This window comes from Bactrocera dorsalis, unplaced genomic scaffold (assembly GCF_023373825.1).
Source record: "Bactrocera dorsalis isolate Fly_Bdor unplaced genomic scaffold, ASM2337382v1 BdCtg432, whole genome shotgun sequence".
Classification (NCBI taxonomy): Eukaryota; Metazoa; Arthropoda; class Insecta; order Diptera; family Tephritidae; genus Bactrocera; species Bactrocera dorsalis.
The window spans coordinates 1-12,360 of record NW_026038483.1 but is presented as its reverse complement, the minus strand read 5'-3'; the positions used below and the strand labels follow the sequence as shown (position 1 = coordinate 12,360).

At 31.4% G+C, this 12,360-nt stretch overlaps 1 long non-coding RNA gene across 12 annotated transcripts; it reads right to left on the bottom strand.

Annotated features, from left to right (window-relative positions):
- Positions 1–1,321: 1,321 nt before the first annotated feature.
- LOC125780296 (uncharacterized) lies at positions 1,322–12,358 on the bottom strand. Of its 12 annotated transcripts, none has more exons than XR_007423718.1 (3): positions 8,859–11,872; positions 2,734–6,651; positions 1,322–1,730 (listed from the first exon to the last, which is right to left on the bottom strand). It is a non-coding gene; the product is annotated as an uncharacterized LOC125780296 (long non-coding RNA). The 12 variants fall into 12 exon arrangements; XR_007423711.1 differs by adding an exon at positions 12,297–12,358 and having other exon boundaries at positions 1,325–6,651; positions 8,859–11,325; XR_007423708.1 differs by adding an exon at positions 11,879–12,354 and having other exon boundaries at positions 1,325–6,651; positions 8,859–11,325.
- Between the last annotated feature and the right edge of the window lie 2 nt (positions 12,359–12,360).

Genomic DNA, 12,360 nt, shown 5'->3' with positions numbered 1-12,360 from the left:
GTACTAAAAAATCGATTCTGCACCTCAATATAAGATTGTAAAATTTTTCCAAATTCACTGTCGTTATGGCTAATACGAATAAATATGCGAAGTTCATATTTTTACGCAAATTGTTATCGATTGCTTAGTGCATATGTACTAAAAAAATCGATTCTACGATAAGATTGTGAAATTTTTCCAAAAGCACTGTCGTTATGGCTATATGATAACTCCAATAACCTCAAAACGGCTAATTAGCATAAATATGTATAGTTCATATTTTTACGCTAGTTGCTATAGATTGCTTTTTGAATATGTACTAAAAAATCGATTCTACGAATATAAGATTGTGAAATTTTTCCAAATTCACTGTCGTTACGGCTATGTGGCAACTCTTATAATCTCAAAACGGTTAATTAGCATAAATATGTATAGTTCGTATTTTTACGCAACTTGGTATCGAGTGCTTAATGTATATGTACTAAAAAATCGATTCTACACCTTAATATAAGATTGTGAAATTTTTCCAAATTCACTGTCGTTATGGCTATATGACAACTCCAATAACCTCAAAACGGCTAATTAGCATAAATATGTATAGTTCATATTTTTACGCAACTTGGTATCGATTGCTTAGTGCATATGTACTAAAAACTCGATTCTACGATAAGATTGTGAAATTTTTCCAAATGCACTGTCGTTATGGCTATATGATAACTCAAATAAACTCAAAACGGTTAATTAGCATAAATATGTATAGTTCATATTTATACGCAACTTGGTATCGAGTGCTTAATGTATATGTACTAAAAAATCGATTCTACGCCTTAAAATAAGATTGTGAAATTTTTCGAAATTCACTGTCGTTATGGCTATATGACAACTCCAATAACCTCAAAACGGCTAATAAGCATAAATATGTATAGTTCATATTTTTACGCAACTTGGTATCGATTTCTTAGTGCATGTGTACTAAAAATCGATTCTACGATAAGATTGTGAAATTTTTCCACATGCACTGTCGTTATGGCTATATGATAACTCAAATAAACTCAAAACGGTTAATTAGCATAACTATGTATAGTTCATATTTTTACGCAACTTGGTATCGAGTGCTTAGTGCATATGTACTAAAAAATCGATTCTACACCTTGATATAAGATTGTGAAATTTTTCCAAATTCACTGTCGTTATGGCTATATGATAACTCAAATAACTTCAAAACGGCTAACTAGCATAAATATTCATAGTTCATATTTTTACGCAACTTGGTATCGAGTGCTTAATGTATATGTATTAAAAAATCGATTCTACACCTTAATATAAGATTGTGAAATTTTTCCAAATTCACTGTCGTTATGGCTGATTGGAATAAATATGCAAAGTTCATATTTTTACGCAACTTGGTATCGATTGCTTAGTGCATATGTACCAAAAAATCGATTCTACGATAAGATTGTGAAATTTTTCCAAATACAAGGTCGTTATGGCTACATGATAACTCAAATAACCTCAAAACGGTTAATTAGCATAAATATGTATAGTGTACTAAAAATCGATTCTACGATAAGATTGTGAAATTTTTCCAAATACAGCTAATTAGCATAAATATGTATAGTTCATATTTTTACGCAACTTGGTATCGAGTGCTTAATGTATATGTATTAAAAAATCGATTCTACACCTTAATATACGATTGTGAAATTTTTCCAAATTCACTGTCGTTATGGCTATATGACAACTCCAATAACCTCAAAACGGCTAATTGGAATAAATATGCGAAGTTCATATTTTTACGCAACTTGGTATCGATTGCTTAGTGCATATGTACTAACAAATCGATTCTACACCTTAATATAAGATTGTGAAATTTTTCCAAATTAACTGTCGTTATGGCTACATGACAACTCCAATAATCTCAAAACGGCTTATTAGCTTAAATATGTATAGTTCACATTTTTACGCTACTTGCAATCGAGTGCTTAATGTATATGTACTAAAAAATCGGTTCTGCACCTCAATATAAGATTGTAAAATTTTTCCAAATTCACTGTCGTTATGGCTAATTGGTATAAATATGCGAAGTTCATATTTTTACGCAACTTGTTATCGATTGCTTACTGCATATGTACTAAAAAATCGATTCTACGCCTTAATATAAGATTGGGAAATTTTTCCACATGCACTGTCGTTACGCTCTATGTCTACTCAAATAAGACGAAATAGTGCAGATGTACTAAAAATTCGATTCTACACCTTAATATAAGATTGTGAAATTTTTCCAAATTCACTGTCGTTATGGCTATATGACAACTCCAATAACGTCAATACAGCTGATTAGCATAACTATGTATATTTCATATTTTTACGCTACTTGCAATCGAGTGCTTAATGTATATGTACTAAAAAATCGGTTCTGCACCTCAATATAAGATTGTAAAATTTTTCCAAATTCACTGTCGTTATGGCTATATGACAACTCCAATAACGTCAATACAGCTGATTAGCATAACTATGTATATTTCATATTTTTACGCTACTTGCAATCGAGTGCTTTATGTATATGTACTAAAAAATCGGTTCTGCACCTCAATATAGCTGATTAGCATAACTATGTATATTTCATATTTTTACGCTACTTGCAATCGAGTGCTTTATGTATATGTACTAAAAAATCGGTTCTGCACCTCAATATAAGATTGTGAAATTTTTCCAAATTCACTGTCGTTATGGCTATATGACAACTCCAATAACCTCAAAACGGCTAATTAGCATAAATATGTATAGTTCATATTTTTACGCAACTTGGTATCGATTGCTTAGTGCATATGTACTAAAAACTCGATTCTACGATAAGATTGTGAAATTTTTCCACATGTACTGTCGTTATGGCTATATGAGAACTCAAATAAACGCAAAACGGTTAATTAGCATAAATATGTATAGTTCGTATTTCTACGCAACTTGGTATCGATTACTTAGTGCATATGTACTAAAAAATCGATTATACGCCTTATTATAAGATTGTGAAATTTTTCCAAATTCACTGTCGTTATGGCTATATGAAAACTCCAATAACATCAAAACGGCTAATTAGCATAAATATGTATAGTTCTTATTTTTACGCTACTTGCAATCTAGTGCTTAATGTATATGTACTAAAAAATCGGTTCTGCACCTCAATATAAGATTGTGAAATTTTTCCAAATTCACCGTCGTTATGGCTAATTGGAATAAATATGCGAAGTTCATATTTTTACGCAACTTGGTATCGATTGCTTAGTGCATATGTACTAAAAAATCGATTCTACGATAAGATTGTGAAATTTTTCCAAATGCACTGTCGTTATGGCTATATGATAACTCAAATAAACTCAAAACGGTTAATTAGCATAAATATGTATATGTATTAAAAAATCGATTCTACACCTTAATATACGATTGTGAAATTTTTCCAAATACAGTGTCGTTAGGGCTATATGACAATTCAAATAACCTCAAAACGGCTAATTAACATAAATATGTATAGTTCATATTTTTACGCAACTTGGTATCGATTGCTTAGGTCATATGTACTAACAAATCGATTCTACACCTTAATATAAGATTGTGAAATTTTTCCAAATTAACTGTCGTTATGGCTACATGACAACTCCAATAATCTCAAAACGGCTTATTAGCTTAAATATGTATAGTTCACATTTTTACGCTACTTGCAATCGAGTGCTTAATGTATATGTACTAAAAAATCGGTTCTGCACCTCAATATAAGATTGTAAAATTTTTCCAAATTCACTGTCGTTATGGCTAATTGGAATAAATATGCGAAGTTCATATTTTTACGCAACTTGTTATCGATTGCTTAGTGCATATGTACTAAAAAATCGATTCTACGCCTTAATATAAGATTGGGAAATTTTTCCACATGCACTGTCGTTACGCTCTATGTCTACTCAAATAAGACGAAATAGTGCAGATGTACTAAAAATTCGATTCTACACCTTAATATAAGATTGTGAAATTTTTCCAAATTCACTGTCGTTATGGCTATATGACAACTCCAATAACGTCAATACAGCTGATTAGCATAACTATGTATATTTCATATTTTTACGCTACTTGCAATCGAGTGCTTAATGTATATGTACTAAAAAATCGGTTCTGCACCTCAATATAAGATTGTAAAATTTTTCCAAATTCACTGTCGTTATGGCTATATGACAACTCCAATAACGTCAATACAGCTGATTAGCATAACTATGTATATTTCATATTTTTACGCTACTTGCAATCGAGTGCTTTATGTATATGTACTAAAAAATCGGTTCTGCACCTCAATATAGCTGATTAGCATAACTATGTATATTTCATATTTTTACGCTACTTGCAATCGAGTGCTTTATGTATATGTACTAAAAAATCGGTTCTGCACCTCAATATAAGATTGTGAAATTTTTCCAAATTCACTGTCGTTATGGCTATATGACAACTCCAATAACCTCAAAACGGCTAATTAGCATAAATATGTATAGTTCATATTTTTACGCAACTTGGTATCGATTGCTTAGTGCATATGTACTAAAAACTCGATTCTACGATAAGATTGTGAAATTTTTCCACATGTACTGTCGTTATGGCTATATGAGAACTCAAATAAACGCAAAACGGTTAATTAGCATAAATATGTATAGTTCGTATTTCTACGCAACTTGGTATCGATTACTTAGTGCATATGTACTAAAAAATCGATTATACGCCTTATTATAAGATTGTGAAATTTTTCCAAATTCACTGTCGTTATGGCTATATGAAAACTCCAATAACATCAAAACGGCTAATTAGCATAAATATGTATAGTTCATATTTTTACGCTAGTTGCAATCGATTGCTTAGTGCATATGTACCAAAAAATCGATTCTACGATAAGATTGTGAAATTTTTCCAAATACAAGGTCGTTATGGCTACATGATAACTCAAATAACCTCAAAACGGTTAATTAGCATAAATATGTATAGTTCGTATTTTTACGCAACTTGGTATCGAGTGCTTAATGTATATGTATTAAAAAATCGATTCTACACCTTAATATACGATTGTGAAATTTTTCCAAATTCACTGTCGTTATGGCTATATGACAACTCCAATAACCTCAAAACGGCTAATTAGCATAAATATGTATAGTTCATATTTTTACGCAACTTGGTATCGATTGCTTAGTGCATATGTACTAAAAACTCGATTCTACGATAAGATTGTGAAATTTTTCCACATGCACTGTCGTTATGGCTATATGATAACTCAAATAAACTCAAAACGGTTAATTAACATAAATATGTATAGTTCGTATTTCTACGCAACTTGGTATCGATTGCTTAGTACATATGTACTAAAAAATCGATTCTACGCCTTATTATAAGATTGTGAAATTTTTCCAAATTCACAGTCGTTATGGCTATATGACAACTCCAATAACCTCAAAACGGCTAATTAGCATAAATATGTATAGTTCATATTTTTACGCAACTTGGTATCGATTGCTTAGTGCATATGTACTAAAAACTCGATTCTACGATAAGATTGTGAAATTTTTCCACATGCACTGTCGTTATGGCTATATGATAACTCAAATAAACTCAAAACGGTTAATTAGCATAAATATGTATAGTTCGTATTTTTACGCAACTTGGTATCGATTGCTTAGTGCATATGTACTAAAAAATCGATTCTACACCTTAATATAAGATTGTGAAATTTTTCCAAATTCACTGTCGTTATGGCTATATGACAACTCCAATAACGTCAATACAGCTGATTAGCATAACTATGTATAGTTCATATTTTTACGCAACTTTTTATCGATTGCTTAGGGCATATGTACTAAAAAATCGATTCTACGGCTTAATATAAGATTGTGAAATTTTTCCAAATACACTGTCGTTATGGCTATGACTACTCAAATAAGATGAAATAGTGCATATGTACTAAAAAATCGATTCTACACCTTAATATAAGATTGTGAAATTTTTCCAAATTCACTGTCGTTATGGTTATATGACAACTCCAATAACTTCAAAACAGCTAATTAGCATAACTATGGATAGTTCATATTTTTACGCAACTTGGTATCGATTGCTTAGTGCATATGTACCAAAAAATCGATTCTACGATAAGATTGTAAAATTTTTCCAAATACAAGGTCGTTATGGCTACATGATAACTCAAATAACCTCAAAACGGTTAATTAGCATAAATATGTATAGTGTACTAAAAATCGATTCTACGATAAGATTGTGAAATTTTTCCAAATACAGCTAATTAGCATAAATATGTATAGTTCATATTTTTACGCAACTTGGTATCGAGTGCTTAATGTATATGTATTAAAAAATCGATTCTACACCTTAATATACGATTGTGAAATTTTTCCAAATTCACTGTCGTTATGGCTATATGACAACTCCAATAACCTCAAAACGGCTAATTGGAATAAATATGCGAAGTTCATATTTTTACGCAACTTGGTATCGATTGCTTAGTGCATATGTACTAAAAAATCGATTCTACGCCTTAATATAAGATTAGGAAATTTTTCCAAATGCACTGTCGTTACGCTATATGTCTACTCAAATAAGACGAAACAGTGCATATGTACTAAAAAATCGATTCTACACCTTAATATAAGATTGTGAAATTTTTCCAAACTCACTGTCGTTATGGTTATATGACAACTCCAATAACTTCAAAACGGTTGATTAGCATAAATTTGTATAGTGTACTAAAAATTGATTCTACGATAAGATTGTGAAATTTTTCCAAATACAGTGTCGTTAGGGCTATATGACAATTCAAATAACCTCAAAACGGCTAATTAGCATAAATATGTATAGTTCGTATTTCTACGCAACTTGGTATCGATTACTTAGTGCATATGTACTAAAAAATCGATTATACGCCTTATTATAAGATTGTGAAATTTTTCCAAATTCACTGTCGTTATGGCTATATGAAAACTCCAATAACATCAAAACGGCTAATTAGCATAAATATGTATAGTTCTTATTTTTACGCTACTTGCAATCTAGTGCTTAATGTATATGTACTAAAAAATCGGTTCTGCACCTCAATATAAGATTGTGAAATTTTTCCAAATTCACCGTCGTTATGGCTAATTGGAATAAATATGCGAAGTTCATATTTTTACGCAACTTGGTATCGATTGCTTAGTGCATATGTACTAAAAAATCGATTCTACGATAAGATTGTGAAATTTTTCCAAATGCACTGTCGTTATGGCTATATGATAACTCAAATAAACTCAAAACGGTTAATTAGCATAAATATGTATATGTATTAAAAAATCGATTCTACACCTTAATATAAGATTGTGAAATTTTTCCAAATACACTGTCGTTATGGCTATATGACAACTCCAATAACCTCAAAACGGTTAATTAGCATAAATAAAGGGTGATTTTTTAAGAGCTTGATAACTTTTTTTAAAAAAAAAACGCATAAAATTTGCAAAATCTCATCGGTTCTTTATTTGAAACGTTAGATTGGTTCATGACATTTACTTTTTGAAGATAATTTCATTTAAATGTTGACCGCGGCTGCGTCTTAGGTGGTCCATTCGGAAAGTCCAATTTTGGGCAACTTTTTCGAGCATTTCGGCCGGAATAGCCCGAATTTCTTCGGAAATGTTGTCTTCCAAAGCTGGAATAGTTGCTGGCTTATTTCTGTAGACTTTAGACTTGACGTAGCCCCACAAAAAATAGTCTAAAGGCGTTAAATCGCATGATCTTGGTGGCCAACTTACGGGTCCATTTCTTGAGATGAATTGTTGTCCGAAGTTTTCCCTCAAAATGGCCATAGAATCGCGAGCTGTGTGGCATGTAGCGCCATCTTGTTGAAATCACATGTCAACCAAGTTCAGTTCTTCCATTTTTGGCAACAAAAAGTTTGTTAGCATCGAACGATAGCGATCGCCATTCACCGTAACGTTGCGTCCAACAGCATCTTTGAAAAAATACGGTCCAATGATTCCACCAGCGTACAAACCACACCAAACAGTGCATTTTTCGGGATGCATGGGCAGTTCTTGAACGGCTTCTGGTTGCTCTTAACCCCAAATGCGGCAATTTTGCTTATTTACGTAGCCATTCAACCAGAAATGAGCCTCATCGCTGAACAAAATTTGTCGATAAAAAAGCGGATTTTCTGCCAACTGATTTTGGTAATAAAATTCAATGATTTGCAAGCGTTGCTCGTTAGTAAGTCTATTCATGATGAAATGTCAAAGCATACTGAGCATCTTTCTCTTTGACACCATGTCTGAAATCCCACGTGATCTGCCAAATACTAATGCATGAAAATCCTAACCTCAAAAAAATCACCCGTTATGTATAGTTCATATTTTTACGCAACTTGGTATCGATTGCTTAGGTCATATGTACTAACAAATCGATTCTACACCTTAATATAAGATTGTGAAATTTTTCCAAATTAACTGTCGTTATGGCTACATGACAACTCCAATAATCTCAAAACGGCTTATTAGCTTAAATATGTATAGTTCACATTTTTACGCTACTTGCAATCGAGTGCTTAATGTATATGTACTAAAAAATCGGTTCTGCACCTCAATATAAGATTGTAAAATTTTTCCAAATTCACTGTCGTTATGGCTAATTGGAATAAATATGCGAAGTTCATATTTTTACGCAACTTGTTATCGATTGCTTAGTGCATATGTACTAAAAAATCGATTCTACGCCTTAATATAAGATTGGGAAATTTTTCCACATGCACTGTCGTTACGCTCTATGTCTACTCAAATAAGACGAAATAGTGCAGATGTACTAAAAATTCGATTCTACACCTTAATATAAGATTGTGAAATTTTTCCAAATTCACTGTCGTTATGGCTATATGACAACTCCAATAACGTCAATACAGCTGATTAGCATAACTATGTATATTTCATATTTTTACGCTACTTGCAATCGAGTGCTTAATGTATATGTACTAAAAAATCGGTTCTGCACCTCAATATAAGATTGTAAAATTTTTCCAAATTCACTGTCGTTATGGCTATATGACAACTCCAATAACGTCAATACAGCTGATTAGCATAACTATGTATATTTCATATTTTTACGCTACTTGCAATCGAGTGCTTTATGTATATGTACTAAAAAATCGGTTCTGCACCTCAATATAGCTGATTAGCATAACTATGTATATTTCATATTTTTACGCTACTTGCAATCGAGTGCTTTATGTATATGTACTAAAAAATCGGTTCTGCACCTCAATATAAGATTGTGAAATTTTTCCAAATTCACTGTCGTTATGGCTATATGACAACTCCAATAACCTCAAAACGGCTAATTAGCATAAATATGTATAGTTCATATTTTTACGCAACTTGGTATCGATTGCTTAGTGCATATGTACTAAAAACTCGATTCTACGATAAGATTGTGAAATTTTTCCACATGTACTGTCGTTATGGCTATATGAGAACTCAAATAAACGCAAAACGGTTAATTAGCATAAATATGTATAGTTCGTATTTCTACGCAACTTGGTATCGATTACTTAGTGCATATGTACTAAAAAATCGATTATACGCCTTATTATAAGATTGTGAAATTTTTCCAAATTCACTGTCGTTATGGCTATATGAAAACTCCAATAACATCAAAACGGCTAATTAGCATAAATATGTATAGTTCATATTTTTACGCTAGTTGCAATCGATTGCTTAGTGCATATGTACCAAAAAATCGATTCTACGATAAGATTGTGAAATTTTTCCAAATACAAGGTCGTTATGGCTACATGATAACTCAAATAACCTCAAAACGGTTAATTAGCATAAATATGTATAGTTCGTATTTTTACGCAACTTGGTATCGAGTGCTTAATGTATATGTATTAAAAAATCGATTCTACACCTTAATATACGATTGTGAAATTTTTCCAAATTCACTGTCGTTATGGCTATATGACAACTCCAATAACCTCAAAACGGCTAATTAGCATAAATATGTATAGTTCATATTTTTACGCAACTTGGTATCGATTGCTTAGTGCATATGTACTAAAAACTCGATTCTACGATAAGATTGTGAAATTTTTCCACATGCACTGTCGTTATGGCTATATGATAACTCAAATAAACTCAAAACGGTTAATTAACATAAATATGTATAGTTCGTATTTCTACGCAACTTGGTATCGATTGCTTAGTACATATGTACTAAAAAATCGATTCTACGCCTTATTATAAGATTGTGAAATTTTTCCAAATTCACAGTCGTTATGGCTATATGACAACTCCAATAACCTCAAAACGGCTAATTAGCATAAATATGTATAGTTCATATTTTTACGCAACTTGGTATCGATTGCTTAGTGCATATGTACTAAAAACTCGATTCTACGATAAGATTGTGAAATTTTTCCACATGCACTGTCGTTATGGCTATATGATAACTCAAATAAACTCAAAACGGTTAATTAGCATAAATATGTATAGTTCGTATTTTTACGCAACTTGGTATCGATTGCTTAGTGCATATGTACTAAAAAATCGATTCTACACCTTAATATAAGATTGTGAAATTTTTCCAAATTCACTGTCGTTATGGCTATATGACAACTCCAATAACGTCAATACAGCTGATTAGCATAACTATGTATAGTTCATATTTTTACGCAACTTTTTATCGATTGCTTAGGGCATATGTACTAAAAAATCGATTCTACGGCTTAATATAAGATTGTGAAATTTTTCCAAATACACTGTCGTTATGGCTATGACTACTCAAATAAGATGAAATAGTGCATATGTACTAAAAAATCGATTCTACACCTTAATATAAGATTGTGAAATTTTTCCAAATTCACTGTCGTTATGGTTATATGACAACTCCAATAACTTCAAAACAGCTAATTAGCATAACTATGGATAGTTCATATTTTTACGCAACTTGGTATCGATTGCTTAGTGCATATGTACCAAAAAATCGATTCTACGATAAGATTGTAAAATTTTTCCAAATACAAGGTCGTTATGGCTACATGATAACTCAAATAACCTCAAAACGGTTAATTAGCATAAATATGTATAGTGTACTAAAAATCGATTCTACGATAAGATTGTGAAATTTTTCCAAATACAGCTAATTAGCATAAATATGTATAGTTCATATTTTTACGCAACTTGGTATCGAGTGCTTAATGTATATGTATTAAAAAATCGATTCTACACCTTAATATACGATTGTGAAATTTTTCCAAATTCACTGTCGTTATGGCTATATGACAACTCCAATAACCTCAAAACGGCTAATTGGAATAAATATGCGAAGTTCATATTTTTACGCAACTTGGTATCGATTGCTTAGTGCATATGTACTAAAAAATCGATTCTACGCCTTAATATAAGATTAGGAAATTTTTCCAAATGCACTGTCGTTACGCTATATGTCTACTCAAATAAGACGAAACAGTGCATATGTACTAAAAAATCGATTCTACACCTTAATATAAGATTGTGAAATTTTTCCAAACTCACTGTCGTTATGGTTATATGACAACTCCAATAACTTCAAAACGGTTGATTAGCATAAATTTGTATAGTGTACTAAAAATTGATTCTACGATAAGATTGTGAAATTTTTCCAAATACAGTGTCGTTAGGGCTATATGACAATTCAAATAACCTCAAAACGGCTAATTAGCATAAATGTGTATAGTACATATTTTTAAGCAACTTTGTATCGAGTGCTTAATGTATATGTATTAAAAAATCGATTCTACACCTTAATATACGATTGTGAAATTTTTCCAAATTCACTATCGTTATGGCTATATGACAACTCCAATAACCTCAAAACGGCTAATTAGCATAAATATGTATAGTTCATATTTTTACGCTACTTGCAATCTAGTGCTTAATGTATATGTACTAAAAAATCGGTTCTGCACCTCAATATAAGATTGTGAAATTTTTCCAAATTCACCGTCGTTATGGCTAATTGGAATAAATATGCGAAGTTCATATTTTTACGCAACTTGGTATCGATTGCTTAGTGCATATGTACTAAAAAATCGATTCTACGATAAGATTGTGAAATTTTTCCAAATGCACTGTCGTTAGGCCATATATGATAACCCAAATAAACTCAAAACGGTTAATTAGCATAAATATGTATATGTATTAAAAAATCGATTCTACACCTTAATATACGATTGTGAAATTTTTCCAAATACAGTGTCGTTAGGGCTATATGACAATTCAAATAACCTCAAAACGGCTAATTAGCATAAATATGTATAGTTCATATTTTTACGCAACTTGGTATCGATTG